This window comes from Gorilla gorilla, chromosome 2 (genome assembly GCF_029281585.2).
Source record: "Gorilla gorilla gorilla isolate KB3781 chromosome 2, NHGRI_mGorGor1-v2.1_pri, whole genome shotgun sequence".
NCBI classification, from domain to species: Eukaryota; Metazoa; Chordata; class Mammalia; order Primates; family Hominidae; genus Gorilla; species Gorilla gorilla.
The window spans coordinates 175,924,188-175,941,273 of NC_086017.1; the positions used below are offsets into that span (position 1 = coordinate 175,924,188).

The following is a 17,086-nucleotide window of genomic DNA, read 5'->3' on the forward strand; positions in this document are numbered from 1 at the left end:
CTACGAAATCCAAATGTTACAAGCTTCCTGATAAAGCTGATCAGGGAGAACTTCTTGTGTTGACCTTGGTAGTGGCGTTTAAATAACTGTCAATAAATAACAAGTTTCTTTCATATGTTTTTAATAATTTTATGCTTTTCATAGGCTTAGTAACAGTCTAATATCTTTAAAATCCTTTTAATTTAGGTAATTTTGTTGATGACGCAGCACTAACCAAGTAAATAAGAATTGTGGTATAGACATTTTTTTTTTGGTTAATTCTCCCAGCCCTGTCAAACTTCCTGGAACCCCTTTTATAATCCATTTGTCCATTTTCTTCTGTGAAGCACATGTTTGAACGTGAGCACAAGTTTCTCATCGTATGAAGAGGGGTGCATCTGCATTTGAAGTCAGCTATGTTTTAACAGCAGCTTTTGCATTCTATTAGCAAAGTTATTACCTTTAGAAACTTCTTCCTTCCACCCGGTGTGAGCTGTACGATGAATTACTGATATCTGAGCAGGCAGTTGTAAAGCCTCTGACAAAGCAGCTATCAGGTTTCCATGAGATATTTCAGTTCTCATTTTAAGTACAAAACTCTTTATATTAAAAAAAAAAAATCTCTTCTGTGACAGATGGGTATTTTTACCCATAGCATGTTAGCCTGCTGGTGAGCAGGGTGTTGTCTCTACTATCTGGATTAAACCTAGGTTTTAGAAACGGACTATGTCCTGACATTAGTATATGTGGCCTTCACAGCTATGTTACTCTTCTCCAGCTATAATGTTGAGCGCAGCAAAGATTCTTCCCCTCCTCCCTGTTTAAAAATGATGTGTGTGTGTGTGCGTGCACGTGTGTGTGTGTGTGTGATTGTTTTCAGTCTTTCCCCAGCTGTAATAGGTTTTCATTAGTGCCCTAAGGGCAAGAATTTTTGTTGCCCTTCTCCCTGAATATTATGGCTTTTTTTTTTTTTTCAACAACAGAGGTGACAGAGTTGAGTCTAGAAGCTGCTACCCTTTCTATCTAGGCCAGCACCAGGAGGAAAATTTTCTCAAGCTTCTCCCTAACCATAATTCTTACAAGATAACTTTTTTTGTATTATGTTTTTCTTTACCTTAAAAAATGTTTGTTCATACATTGATATGGGGGAAATCAGAATATTCATAAGCTTCACAATTTGAGGTTTTCATCAGCCCTCCTATGGGCATTTTATTCTGCTTATGAGAAAATTAAAATTATATTGAACTATGATCAATTTGTACAATAAGAGATGTACCCAAACATTGTGAAATCTGTCCTCTTCTCAGCAAAAAATTCATTCCAGCATTTTATTCCATTTGTATAACAACTTACATAACTTAGATCTATTCAGAGTGTGGAAGTAAACCATTGTTTGCATCATCATTGGCATTTCTATGAGCAGTTATAATCTAAGAGCTAATTTGCTTCCAAAAATTATTTTCCTTATTTTAATTCACAGTTTCATGCCTTTGATGCCTATTGTAAAATATCCCTTCATATTTTCTCTTCTCATGAAATAGCTTCCATTAACTACAAGTATATACTTAAACTGCAATTATTTTTTATTCATATCTTTGAGAAACTCAAGTTAAATATAATTATAATTTGTAATTATATTTCCTCTTCTGCGTGATTATCATATACCCTCAGGACTTGTTGATCTGTCCTAGTCCATCTGGCATATTGGATGTCTCATCATATATTAAATAATACTAACCTCATCAAAATACATTAGCATAATGTTACAATATCTGATACTATGAATCACAAGAAATTTTTCAGTGATTGTTTTTAATAGTAGACATGAATGTAATTTAATTATGTGAATGCCCATCAGTAACAAAAATTAAACTTGATTAAATATGATGCATGAACTATTCTACAATATTAAATATTTTAGATTTATGCCAAAGTATGGTGTTTACTATCCTGGATGAATACACATTTGAGAGAACTGAGTTTTGGAAAAAAATGCAATTATTAATAAACTATTTTAAGTGGAAGACATTTCACCTAAGTTCTAAATTACTTGCTAAAATCTGAAAGGCAACAAATTTTAACTGATGTTTTTATTTGCAATTCCCAGCAAAGTATGTAGCAATTATAAGAAGTTACAGGCTTTAGCACCACATCTTTATTTATAAAATAAGTGTTTTCCTTTACTGTTGAAAATTTGATCAGCTGCTATAAAAGCAACTAGAAGTACTGTGGCAGGCCAGGCCTCAGTAACACAGGCCTCCGTAACAACTGTTTCAGCACTGACTGAATGGTAAAGTTAAATATTAAATCTCAAAGAGTCAGTGCCCTTTTACAAAGGCTGGAATGTAACAAAAGCCCACCAAGAGTTTTGCCTAGGCCTTGCCTGGAGCTTGAAGCATGACAAGATAATGAAGGAATTCTTAACAGGACCTGTTTAGGATTAAACAAGTTTAATTGGGGGTCTGTAGAAACTCCCCAAGCCTCCACAAACAAGTTTATTGAGGATCTAAACAAATCACCCCAGCACCTAGACCCATTTAGATTAAGAGAATTTACTGAGGCTCCAGAGGAAGGTCTTCAGGACTCAGATCTTAGTTTTAGATTAGAAGTTAATTACTTATGTCTTTAGATGAATTCACAGTCAACACATAGACATATAGCTTAGAAAGTATATAAATTCTGGAAAACTTTGTAATTTTGTGTTGGTCTGGTGATAATTTCCAGGCTTTCTCCCTGTAACCAGTTACAGGAATAAATTCCCTTTTCTCCCATTTCATGTGCATCTCATTATTGGGCCACAAGAATAAGCAGCCTGACCCTCAGTTTTTTTCCAGGAACAGTACTGGAAATGACGCTATTTGTTATTATTTGAAAAGACATTTTCTTTTGTTGTCAGTAGATCACTTATTTTCACTCTACACTTTGTATATCTGATATGTAATAAACTTATTAAAATACTTCTGGAAAATTATATACTTGCAGACACCCACACAGAGTAATAAAAGACAAAAAATGTGAATAGTACTTTGAGAACGACATAAATAATGTAGGTATACATTCAGTGAATGTGTTTTGGTTGTCTTTTTATCACGTAAAATATGCCATGCTGGACAGTAGGAATAAAAAGATGATAATTGGTAGGGTCTTCCTTTCAAGAATTTCAGAGTTCAATGGGACAATTATCAATTTCTCTGAGAGATAACTGTGAAATATCAAAAAAATTGAACTCGGTAAAAAAAGTTGTTTTTGCTATTGTTATTTATATTTTTCATCAGAATTTGGAATACTATATGTCTCTCTCCCCTTCTACATATTAAAAAATAGATAACAAAAATGGAATATTTGTGTAAATTGGGCATAATAAACTGGAGCAAAGAAACACAAAGTCTCTTGACACAGTCCAACTCCCTCTCAAAGTAACTGAAATGTCAATGAATCTTTAATTCATCTCTACGAAGAATGGGTTTATAAAACCAGAGAGGGATGGTGTACTATAAAACCAGAATTTAAAAGTTGGCATAAATAACAGCTATCCCAGATTTATCAGGGAAGAAGACATCCTAGCCACTTAATGATAAGAATCTCAGTTCCATTGAAATGACTCTGATCATTCCTAATATGTAATTTGATACTTCAGGCAATTTGTGACTTATTTCATAACAAACTGAATCTATCCAATCTGGAATCTACCCAATCTGCTTTGTTCATATTACTTGCTTTGTTCATTATCACAACTAAGCAATGAGAACTTCACCATGAGAATGTGGCTTCATCTATTATTGGACTCAATATCAATATTCACTATCACTTTATCAATTAATATAGGTAAAGCAAAAGTCACTGAACTCTTAGGAGTAGACCAAAAAATGCATGCTGAGTGATGACTTCCCTTGATTTCACACCTTGCCTAAGCCCTAATTTTAGAGAGTTATGTATAAACTGGAGGGTTACGTATGAACAGCTCGACATGGGAGACATCGACAACATCATAGGCATATAGATAGCTGTAAGAAGATAATCTGGACCAAACTAAGACAGACATAATACCCTAGTAATCCTACATATTGAAAGCTCATGTTATATTTGAGATATTTCATATAGAGGAGGGAAAAGGTCTTATTGGGGGAAGCAAGGTTATCAATTTTGAAATTAAAAAAAAAATGTTCGTAGCTTTGGCTGTAGTCAGCATATAACCATCACCTCACTAAACACACATTGGGAATTCTCAAACCTTAGAATTCTCAGATACTGAGTGTTTGCAGGGTAGGGATGGGTAGTATTTGTTGATTTTGTCTTCTTGAAATGAATTGTCATTACCCACATGCATTCTCCTTGCTATTTATGTGTCATGTTGTTCTTCCACTCAGCGATGGTGACTAGATTGAGTCATCTATGTTTGCCTAAGTTTCCATCAATATAATCACCACTCTACCATTCCACCGTTGCTTTATTTGTCCTTTTAATAGGGAGGTTCTGACCTCATATTTATCTTCTGGATCTTTCTGGGTTCCCTGCTTGAAGTTTCTCCTATGCCCTACCGGTCTTTGGAAAGTAAATGTCACAGAAAAATAGCTGAGCCACTTATCACAATCATTACGTCGAAAGAATACTGGTTCTAGGATAAAAATATCTTGTCCCAAACCACTGATTTTGTTACTTAGAAGCTATAGGAACTGACACCAACTATGCTCCTGAGTTGTCATTTCTTCCCTAGTAAAATGGGATAGTTCATATATTATTCCAAATAATCTTCCACGTTAATGTGTCACCATAAACACACTTCTATTATTTGCAAGTATAAAACAGTTGTTCAGTCACAGAAACCAAATCAGTAAATGGTAAATTGATACCAAGATACCTAAAAGTAATTTTTAAATTGCATCATCAAAAAGTTTTTCTTTACCTTTGGCTGTTTATCATAAGGTTGGAAATACTCATATATTTTACTTACTTTTTTATAAGTCAAGATTACTTAGAGTTATGTATTTATTTATTTACATTCTAGTTACCTCCAAAAAGAAAATGAACGGGTGCACCATAAAAATGTAATACAATAAGATTAGATACTATTAATAAAAGATGCAACATAATTTGTAAATGGGAAGAAAAGAATATATCAGGATATTTGATAGTTGAATTTTACAACAATCAAACACGAATAATCTCTAAGTTGTATACCAGTGGGATGTTATTCTGAAGAGCTCAGCTTTATTTTTGCAATGCTTATGAATAGCTATTTAGCGAAAGCAAAAGAAAATCTCATTTACATATTAGTCATTTATACTTAATTCACTGCGATCTCAGTTACATATAGTAAGATGCTCAGTTTCCAAGACAGAGGAAACCGTGAAGTTGCTAGCAGTTTGCATACAGTGAAGCCTCAGGAGAGGTTATAGTGTGCAACGTTTAAGGCATGGGTTTTGTAGCCAGACTGCAAGGTTGGAAATCTGACTCTGCCCCCTCATCACCTGCACAGACTTGGGAAGTTATTAATATCTCTATGCCTGTTTCCTTACTTGTAAAGATCCTAGGAAAGTCTACCTCACAGTGTTGTTTTGAAGAATAAATGAGTTAACACACGTTAAATAGAGTAGTATCTGTTCTTAGTCATTGTTTGGTATCAGTTTTTAAAAATCAAGTAATACTGCTATAGAATAGATTTCTCTTAGAAAAGTCCTTAATTTAGGTACCTCAGTAAAAACAAATGTATTTTGATTGTCCATCCAATGTCCTGACACTTGACCACACTCCCCCAAATTTGAATTTAGCTGGTGTAAATTTACATAGGATTATCACTGTTTTTTAAAGCTGGGGTATAGTCTGTGTGACTGTCCTTCATTGGATGTCTCAGATGGGTGAGGGAACAACAAAAACCGAGAGAACAGCATCTTTCTACTTTTCATCTTTAGCAGTGGAAACCTATATTTATTACTTTGGACCAAGTGAGCAAATATTAGAGATCATCAGGAATATCTGGTAAAAATAATCTCGAAATGATAATTCTCAAAATAGTGTTATTTAAATGACACAAGGCCTTATTTTATATTTCAAAATAAGGTGGAGGAGATATCAGATGCTGATATTGTGGTGTAGGACATATCAGATACTATATTGCTTTGTGTGGAATTCAAAAATAACATTTTTGGTTCAGTTAACAGAAAAAGTGTTCAAAATCTCTTTTCTTTGGTTACAGATATAGAACCAGTGCTTCTGCATATCTATGCAATATCACCAGCACTTTATCTTTTTTATTTAGAAATGCTAAATAATAACAACCAAGTTATCATTTTCATGTATATGTTATAAGTACTTCAGTTTCTTTTTGCTAAAAGTTAAGTTTCTGTTGTAACAATAGCTTTAACCGAATAGCTAGGATTATTTACTTTTTATGCTTATGAAGGTTTTCAATTGTATAATCCATAAAATTATCACAAGTCAGAATCAATCCCTTGGGTATAAATCACAAACTGAAATATCTCTTCCTCAGAAGTTAAAAATTCCATCTTCAGAAAGATTTTCTTTACTTCTGGCTGCTTGTCATAAAGCAGGAAATGCTCCAGAGGTTATTGAAGAGATAAACATGTTCCAGGCCACTCAGTAGACTTATATGTAAACAATAACTTTAACTGGAGATACTTGAGGTCAATGGGATCCATAATCCCATGCTGGGTGATTAAGGGCCTTTTAAAATAAGAACTTCTGATGGATGCTATTCATATATTACTTGCAATGTTCCCCGACAAGACATTGCTGCCAAAATAGCCTAGTGAGCCTCCTTCCATGGGTGGCTCCCCTCTGGAGCACGTTAACTATTACTCAGAAAATTCTCTAGTACTCAATGTATATGTGGAATTACTTTCGAATTCAGGATTTTGGGGGAATAATTCTGACTTAAAAAAAAATGTTCTCTCAGATATCTCTGATTCCTGTTTGATTTTGAAAATATGAACAACAAAACAGATTCTACCCTTAATAATCTCAGGTCATACCCCTTCCAGGGACAATTATCTAAGTTCCAATATAAGCCATGTAGTTAGTTAAGGGCTTTGTATATTGTTATCTTTTTTAAACTATAAAAATAAATAAATATGTAACATTTTATAACATTATACAATGTTACATACATGTGTTAAACATCACAAATACTGACCACAATAACTTGATTTCTCCAAGAATATTTTGTATTGATTTGAAAATAGAAATACATTTCCAATCTTCAGCAATTCTTACCTTGATGGAAAATAACAAAATAATAATAATATAGTAATAATAATATTTTCTAGTTGATAATGGTGAGTCTCGTAGGTTAAGAATAGAAAATTTAGTAAAACTGGATAGACGATTATATCAAATTTACTTCTATATAATTTAAGGGCTTAAACATTTATTCAATTTCAAAGGACTTTTGGAATATAAAAGATGCACTGACTGGATTCTTTTCTCTTATAAAATGAGCAGGCTTAATTAAGAATCAAATGACAAAGCTGTGTCACACAGGTTTTTACTAAAGGAAAAGGAGTAATTGCTACAATTGGCAAAGAAAGAAGTCTCTCATAGGTAGATATTACATAATATCTACACGTATTGAAAATCTAACCACCAGAAAAAAATTACTTTAAAGTGTAAAATGTAACTTGTATTCTAATGTGGATCTTCATAGAAAAAGAAATATAAAGCACAAATATACACTGCGTAAAATTGGTCTTTTTAATATCTTTTAATATTGTGCTTACAATTTATGGTCAATTAAGTTTTGGTTAAGTCTTCAATTCTTCAGAGAACACTCAAACTAGTAAAACAAATTGTTTAATTTTTTCTGATTTTTCTAGTTATTTTTGTGAGGATTTTCATCTATCAGTTTTGTAATCTTATATAAATAACGTTGGTTTAGTAAATTATTAGAAAAAATTATGAGATGTATAATATATATTAAATTTGTTTAAATTCGACCCAAACTAATATGCATTTTAAAATTTTCTCTCATCAAGTTCCTCAATGATGTTTTGACATTTTATTACTTAAGTAATATCGTTAATTTTCTTTTCTTTTTTTTTTTTTTTTGAGACAGAGTCTCGCTGTGTCACCCAGGCTGGACTGCAGTGGCACAATCTCGGCTCACTGCAAGCTCCCCTCCCAGGTTCATGCCATTCTCCTGCCTCAGCCTCATGAGTAGCTGGGACTACAGGTGCCCGCCACCACACCTGGCTAATTTTTAATATCATTGATTTTTATCTTAAATTCCCCCAATATTTTAAACCTACTGTATCCTCTTTTGTTATCTAATCTGTGTGGCATTATCACTGTCGGGACAAAATTGGTTTCTGCATTCTTCTAGGGGCAGGCAGTGAGTGAAGTCTATTCATGTCAATTTTGTTTCTTCTAGTTCATGGTTTTCTTCTACCTTGATTAGTTGACAAGCTTTGAAAGACTGAATTACTGTTTGTACCAAAACAATAATATCAAACAGACAGTATCCCTCCTATGTGTATTAATTACAAAAAATACATTAAAATGACTGAAATAGAGACAAAAAATGATCCTAGGAAACAGGCACTTTCTATATGTGTTTCAATATTTTATTATTTCTGATATTTATAGCTACTGTTAGTTAAAATTATGTGTTAAAATTTAGAACATATTGGGAAATTATAAAAAAAGGTAAAATAATTTACATAATTATATTTATAATATATTACATTGGTTAAATGTGTATAGAAATGGAGGCAACATAAGAATTCCCTGTCTCTGTTGAGCAAATATGAAAGAAGAAAAGATTTGTAATCACACATGAAGCAAAAAAAGCAATTCTGAATGTTAATGGTCAGAAAATTTCTAGGATGACAAGTCTTACTGTCTATCTGTGATGTCAGGAGACAGAGCTTCAAAATTCTGAAGTTCACAAGTGCACTCAGGCAGAGGAGTGTGAGGCAGGTCAGGAGGCAGGAGACAGGTATGGCTTTGTTCCGGATTACGCTTTCTCTGTCCTGGAAGTCCCAGAATGAGATCTGATATTAATTTTGACATTGACCCCTGATATGGTTTGGCTCTGTGTCCCTACCCAAATCTCATCTCAATCTGTAATCCCCACATGTTGAGGGAAGGACCTGTTGGGAGGTGATGGGATCATAGGGTTGGTTCCCCCATGCTGTTCTCCTGATAGTGCATGAGTTCTCACAAGAGCTGATGCTTTTAAAATTATTTGGCACTTCCCTTTTCACTCTCACTCTCTTCTGCCACCATGTAAGACATGCCTTGCACCCCTGTTGCCTTCTGCCATGATTGTAAGTTTCCTGAGGCCTCCAGTCATGCTGAACTATGAGTCAATTGAATCTTTTTTCTTTATAAATTAACCAGTCTCAGGTAGTATCTTTATAGCAGTGTGAAAATAGACTAATACAAGCACTGTTAAGTACATTTTTTAAAACTAATATATCTGGTTATAGTTGGTTCAACAGAATCAGGCTAATAAAATCTCATGTGATGCCATTTATGCTCTTGTCCTTCAAGGGCCTTATAAGTCTACAAAGATCCATCCAGAGACGTTCATACTCTGGTTAAAAAACTGTGCATGATTTTTCAGGCGTGACAATAGGCAGTCACAAAGCCTCTTCCTGGCCAGCCCCATGGGGAATAACTGTCTTTTCTACCCCAGGCATAGTACACAGTCCTTGCTTTAAAGTTTCTGGGGGGAGTTGCAGTCAAGGACTCAGGCCTTCCTCATTGGTCACGCTTTTCCCATATTTACATTCCTAACCTTGGCATATTCCTTCCTCTATCTTTTAATCTGTAGCCTTGGACACACGTCTGCTTCACGCACCTCTGCTGAGACTTCTTTATGGAGAAATGAGAAATCTTGAAGAGTATTTGCCCCACTGTGACTCAGTATGTAATACATGCCTGCTCCTAACTCTTTCCCCATGCCCTCCCCTTGACCTCAAAGTCTATACACCTGCCTGAGCCTTTTGTTCTGAGTTTCCTCAACAGTGAGACCACCCCCATGACTACACTGATCTACATGACTCTAGCTAAATGTGCCGCTCCGTGGGGGAAAATGGAACAAGGGGTGAGTTGGTGCTTCCACTAATTTAAGACTCTTGGTTATACCATCATAATAGGTAATTAATGGTTTAACTCTTGCATTTCTGATTTGTTGCTTTATTCAGCTGCTCTGATACCTGACAGTTAAGCTTTCTCTCCTAGCTAAGATGGAAGAGAGACATACCTTTGAAAAAGATGTGCGTGCTGAAACAAAACATGAAATAAATCACAGGGCCATATCCATTTTTAAATTTCCTAATTCTGACTTAAAAGCAACTGTTCTGCTGTGGTGACAGCAAAAAGTAAAATACAAAAATAAAAGTAAAAGTGTCAGGAGCAAGTTAACATCTGTGTTTTAAAGATAGTGGGAAACCTGGAAAATATAAAGCTTTTTATTAGCAATTAATTGTTATCTGTGACTCAGATGACATAATATTGGAGTCACAGGAAACTCTAACCAATGAGACAATCTTACATTTTATCTCTATTCCTCTGCTGTAGCCCTGACCTCCAGAAGCAAACTATAATTTTTCAAGCGTAATGAAGGAAAGTGGAACTAAGTCATAAAAAAAGTGTTTAAATTCTCTACTAAGACTGAATATTCTTTGTAACTATAGAAAATAAATAGTCACATGGTTCTGTAAACTTTTCAATTGGTCCTCAAAAATGCTATGTCATTAGTTTATATGCCATCTTAAGTTTATATCCTATAGTTACAAACAAATGTTAAAATAAGCAAAAGAAGCTGTTTAGTACATTTTTCTATTGTCTGTTGACTCCACTGCTATAAAATGTCTTCCCAGTAGACTGATTATTTTTTATGTTCAATATCCAGTCCACTAATTCTTCAGTAGCTATGGTGGTTTCTGAGAAAGTCTCCATTTCTTTTTGTTAATACTTCATATGCACAGAATCCAGGTGCTGCTATTATGTCATTCACACTATACTTTTCTGTTTAAATATATTTCTGTTCAAATAAATTTCCATAAGTTCAATCATTCTTCAGTCTCAAGAAGCATTTTCAAAAAAAAGCTATTTTTATAATCTTAGTTTTGAAATATAACACTTTGGTAGGTTCTTTTTAAAATTCTCTGCTCGCTTCTCATTTAGAAATTTTAGGTCTCTAAGGATATTCTTAATGATGAAAGTATAAAGCACTTTTTTCCTTGGGCTTAAAAAATTGTTATGTGTGTTTTCCAGTGCTGTTATTCTGGAGATATAAATGTCACCTAGACAGCAGTTCTTCTATGGCTCTATCTCACCCACTTTGTAAGAAAATCAGTTCCTTGAAATTTCTCCTTAATATTTCTGTCAATCTAGAGGAATTGATCTCCAATAATGTCCTCTAAAATGGGACTTCTATTTTAATATTCTATCACTCCTGTTAAGGATGCAAAGAGCTTTCTAATTGCTACTGATACTAAAAGTAGAAGATATGGTGTCAAGATCCCTTGAAGGCAACAATGAGTTGATGCTGCTGCTTCTGTAATTTGTGACAAATCTGTAGAAGCCCAGGGTTTAAGGAAGTGAGTTTCACAGCAGGAGCAGGATGCCCAATGTTGAGGAGCCAAAAGTGTAACTGTAACCATAACCAGTGTTAACTGCTTCTATTGCCAATTCATTGACTACTGTCATGCTGAACCTACTGCCATCTTGATTCCACTGTTCACACTTAGACTAATGCCACTCACATTTTGCACTGGAGTTGTTGCACACACATCTTATTAAAATGCTTCTTTGGGTTTCCCATTTGTTTTTCAGGTTTTTACCACAGCAACCCTTTATGCCCTATTTGAGCATAATTATACATGAGCAGATCTAGGATATATTGTAAAGATCAGGTATGTATAGCTCTTAGAGTAAGTCCAGCCTTTCACTGCTTATGCAATTTTTTTTTAAACAAAGTTTTGACCTTTCCTAGAAAAGCCCTTGTAACATATGGAAATAAAGCCCAATCATTCATCCAGATGTTCTGCTTGCTACAATGAATGCAGTTCTTATTCAACCCGGAAAATTCACTTTACCCATTACACATACCAAACTGTACCATTTTTCTAACCAGCGTTTTGATCCTGAGACTAATTAGGCCTGTTTTATGGAAAGATGATAAAATTAACCCTTGAAATATTATTTGCTATCATAAACTCCAAAGAGATCATTTTAATATTTCTTTTATAAACCTATTCATGTGTTTAGAATGCTGCATACTTATTACTTACTGTACCCCATGCAGGAGAAACCTGTCATGTTAAGGTACAAAACTGGATACATAATTATGTTATCCAATTATCCTCTGTAAAACCAGTGAGTGCTTTACAGAGGATGCAATTTGTTCCTAATGCCTGAAAACAACCTAAGAAAAAATGAGCCGCTAATATTATTAAAGAATCAAAATATAAAATAAATATCCTTTATTTTCCATGATGACCTGTATACTTACTTCAGGTTCTCTCTTATTTAGATGGTCTAAACTGGAGACTTACTACTCAAGATGCATGGACCAGCAGCAATGGCATCATCAGGGAGCTTGTTGGAAGTACAGAATCTCAGGTCTTACCCAAACCAATGGAGCCAGAATCTTTTTTGTTGTTTTGTTTTGTTTTGTTTTGTTTTTCAAGATGGAGTCTCACTCTGTCACCCAGGCTGGAGTGAAGTGGTGCAGTCTCAGCTCACCGCAACCTCCGCCTCCTGGGTTCAAGTGATTCTCCTGCCTCAGCCTCCTGAGTAGCTGCATACCACCACGCCCGGCTAGTTTTTTGTATTTTTAGTATAGATGGGGTTTCACCATGTTGGTCCGGCTGGTCTGGAACTCCTGAGCTCATGATCCGCCCACCTCGGCCTCCCAAAGTGCTGGGATTACAGGCGTGAGCCACCGTGCCCAGCCCAGAATCTTCATTTAACAAGATCCCTAAAGAGTTTTTTATGCACTTTGAAATTTAAGATTTCAAAAATATAATATAAAATATAAATATAAAATATAATCATTCACTCTGTTATTTATTATTCCAAGTTTAAATTTTCCTCCTTCAATCAATAAATTTTCAGCTCTGTTTCCAAATATCTTCTACTCTTCACTGTCACTTTCAGTTTTTTGTGTACAACCTAAGTTGGTGAATTTGTCATTAAGTAATACTGGTTATGAATACGATTATTTTAATTTAAATCTTTGGAACCTCATGATGAATTTTTATTTAACATAGCATCACATAGGTAATTTCCTTCCTCATTTCAGTATTCATACTTCCAAATTTCCTTCTGTTTCTTAAGTATTTTTTAAAATTATTTTTGTTGAGTGTTATTTACCAGAAGTCTTCAATCCAAGAATTAATCACAACATGATCGATGTAACCTATATCCCATATGTGAGAATCTGTCCACATTGTACTCTGAAACAAAGGATTACTTTAATTCACTGGGTCTACAACATTCTCAGGGTTCATAACAATGGATGCACATCAGAATTACCAAAGGAAAGAGATTCTAGTGGCTCAAATATGCCTTCTACACCCAGATGTTTTAATTACATAGAAGTGAGTGGTTTTCTAGGTACAAGGATTTTGAAAAATAAAGAAGAAATTGGCAACAGAGAAAGCAAAAGAGAAGAATCCAGCTAATGCTAAAGTGAAAATCTGTTGAGGACCACTACACTAAATTAGGAACTAAGAAAAGGTCATTTCTTCCTTTGTAACAAGTGCCCATCTTCACTATAAATAATGTATTCAGCTTTGCCGCAAACTCAGAGTAGCCCTCTCCCTAGATAAGAGTTAAACAGTAACTGTTTCCAGTATCTCAATGACTTCTATTTCTTTGGCTGTGACTGACTTTCAGGCCTTTGGCCTCTCAGTGCTGGATTCTTTTGGCCCAGAAACACATCTTCTGTAACAAAAAAACACCGTCCTATCAATCACCACCTGTCTTATTCACTAGAATTATCTGCTGCTTGTATTTTAACTGATTGCCTATGTTTCCTCTGCCGTGGTGATCATCTTGGCTCTAGATTTAGCTTTAATTTTAGCTAATTACCTTGTATGCCTCCTTTCTCATTTTGTAACATGATTCTTATTTTAATGCTATATTTTTAATTTTTGAAGTCAACCTCTGGTCTTTCTCTTGAAAAAGGACCATCAATATGCACCTCTCAAAAACAAGATCTCCCAAACTTCTATTTTCACTTTTCATTATTTTATGGTTACATCCCTCTCTAGTCAGTAAACCACAGCTTTGAAAGAGATAAGAAGAGGCATTTCTAGAGATAGCAAGTGAGATGTAGCATTTCAATACGATAAACTGACTCTAAGAAATAAGATAAAATGAATTATTATGTGTATCACCTTTAAAGATAATTTTATTTTTCTAAGAGAGGAAACAATACTCCCAAATAGTTCAATCAGTGGTAGTTAATTGATTAATTCATCAAACTCCAACTGATTTCAATTTGTTTTCTCTTTGAATTTGCTATCACCTCTTTATTATTAGTTGAATGACCTGGAAAAGCTCATTATTTCTTTGTGCTACAATTTATCAACTATTATACTGGAAAAAAATAATAAATATTTTATTATTCTCTTTAAAATAAAGGGAACTTTTGAGTGTCAATCATAGTTCCCATAATTTTACATTCTATAAAACCATAACACTTTTCAAAACCTCCAGGAACTCATATAGGATTTCTATTTTTTCCAAGTAAACAAAAGGAAATTCCATATCTACCTGTACTATCGTATAACAAAATAAAAACTTTTGGACACCAAGAGAGGGTTAAAACTCAGAATAAAAACAGAATCTTACGAACTTCAAATATATTTAACTTTTTAAAAAACTCTAATTTACATACTTTTTTTCTCATTTTACTTTAGACTTTCGAGTATTTTACCATGAACAAAGCAATATGCATGCAGCACAATATGAGCCACAGAGCAGGTGTTCAAAGACGATTAGTTCTCTTCCCTTTTTAATGGTACAATTAGCTAGAAAATTTCAGGAGAAAAATTATTTTACTTTGTAAAAGATTAAAATTTCCCTACTCACTCTTTAGACAAGTGAGATATAAACACTTACTGTTATTCTTATTACATTTCCTGTATCACATAATGAGACTCCAGGGTGAGCCCTTTATTAATATTCATAGTCTCGTCAGATAATTTTTGTTTAAGAAAATGCAATTTATTTTTGAATGTCTATCATATGCATTACAAGGCAAAACAATAAGGGTGGAAATCATGACACCCATGGGATTTCTAGAAGGCTTTGAAATTAGGTTATTACAGTTGAATGAAAATCACTACAAAAACTATATAATGAAATTTTACTATACTTTTAAGATGTTTTCGAGTACAATGTATACAATTCTGCTAAACTGTTTAAACAGAAACACTTTAAATACTTAAAAAATACTTTCTTTATTTCATCATTAATGCCTATTAGTCTTTCAATTAGAGAATTGTTTTTGTAGCTAGAGTTTTTATTTATAAGAGGTAACCAACTGTTCAATGTTGTAATTCAAAAATACATTCTCATTTTCAACATAAACATTGAACATTTCCTAACACACTGTGTTCCCTTGAGTAATATTATAATATATTCTCTTTGATGTATTTATGTCCCTGGTTGTCAATTAGCTGAGTAGAAACTGTTGTTATTTGCAGCATCTTTATTTCTATGACTGGAGATTTTCTGGTATGTCATCTGTCAAAGCATCAACAAGAAAATGTAGGAGTTTTTTGAACTATTAAGACTATTTCTCCAAATTACTATTTTATTATATGGTATACATTTAAGTCAAGTTCTTTTCAAATAAATTGTTAAGCCATTAAAACATTAAAACTTCACATACAGAAGCAAAACAAAATTTAGAATATCATTTCTTTTGCTATGGCAGAAAAGCATCAAAGATGACTTGTGGAATTTTTTACCTAAGAAACTGAAAGGGAGGTGATACTTTTTACTAAAGGAGGAAATATCGAGGTTTCTGTGTTGGACATATTAATTTTGAAAGTTAGAAATGCCTATTAAATATGCTAATAAATATCAGGGATAGAAAAAGATTTGCACACTATCACCAGGTAAAACCTAGTTAGGGCTATGAAATTAGATGAGATCACCTAGGCAAGAGGTAAAAATTAAGCTCCCAGCAGCACTCTCATATTTACAGATGAATTAGAAGAAGAAACAAATTAAAGGAACCTGAGGAGCAGCCAGTGAATTTAGAGGGAAACAAAAGCAGAAATATCACAAAAGTAACGGGGGAGACAGCAACGGGGTTTCCAGGTATGATAGAGTTGTTGTAAAATACCACTAAGAGGTAAAGAAAAGTAGTGAGGAAGAAATTAGCATCAAATTAGGTTTGATCCAGATTGCTGGTCACCTTAACACAAACAACCTCTGTGAAATTGAGGAACATGAATCAAAGAAGTATAGGCTTAAAGAAAGCTGAAGGAGATAGCTGTGCATGAAGTAGACAATTTGAGACTTTTGAGAAGCAAACAATGTAGAGTTTATTTATCTGATCTCTCAAAACTATTCACATTGGATTATAGTTGCAGTTGATGATTTCATTTCATTTGTTAATATAGGAGGTGTCCCAGTTTGTCTAAAGTTGGAATTCAGACATACCTGAATGGGTTTGGTAAATATTGTTCTAGATTTTGAAAAAGATGATTTCCCAGAATTTATGAACTTTCTTTTGGTTTTCATAACAGAAAAGGAATAAACTGACTTGTGGGTGTATATAAAATGAAAAGCTGCCCATATTTAAAAAATATTTACCCAAATAATCAGATATAACAGTCCGACACCTTTGTTAACTAAAGTGTTATATAGTGAAATAGTATTTTCCCATGAAGGGTTATTTTTAAATTCAAACTTTTTGTACCTTCTATATCCTACCAATTGTTATTGGAAGTATTTCTATTGCATTATTCACAGATTACTCAAATCAACTGATAAAAACTGAACTCAGCAGGTGTTTATTGCAAACCTACTTATTTATCTTCTCTACTTTTATCTGTCCAGCTACCCAAATGAACCAAGACACCAAACTTAGGTCTTCCCTAATTCAATCACTAAGCCA

At 33.8% G+C, this 17,086-nt stretch overlaps 2 long non-coding RNA genes across 2 annotated transcripts in view; one reads left to right on the plus strand and one right to left on the minus strand.

The window, feature by feature from the left end:
- LOC109026243 (uncharacterized) overlaps positions 1-8,897 on the minus strand; it is a 109,678-nt gene extending 100,781 nt beyond the window's left edge. Inside the window, exon 1 of the long non-coding RNA XR_002005203.4 lies at positions 8,831-8,897. This is a non-coding gene — a long non-coding RNA (uncharacterized lncRNA). The remainder of the gene's footprint in view (positions 1-8,830) is intronic.
- Positions 8,898-11,777: 2,880 nt separating this feature from the next.
- LOC129532267 (uncharacterized) lies at positions 11,778-14,950 on the plus strand. The gene is made up of 3 exons (XR_008677926.1): positions 11,778-11,858; positions 12,479-12,567; positions 14,874-14,950. It is a non-coding gene; the product is annotated as an uncharacterized lncRNA (long non-coding RNA).
- Positions 14,951-17,086: the final 2,136 nt, after the last annotated feature.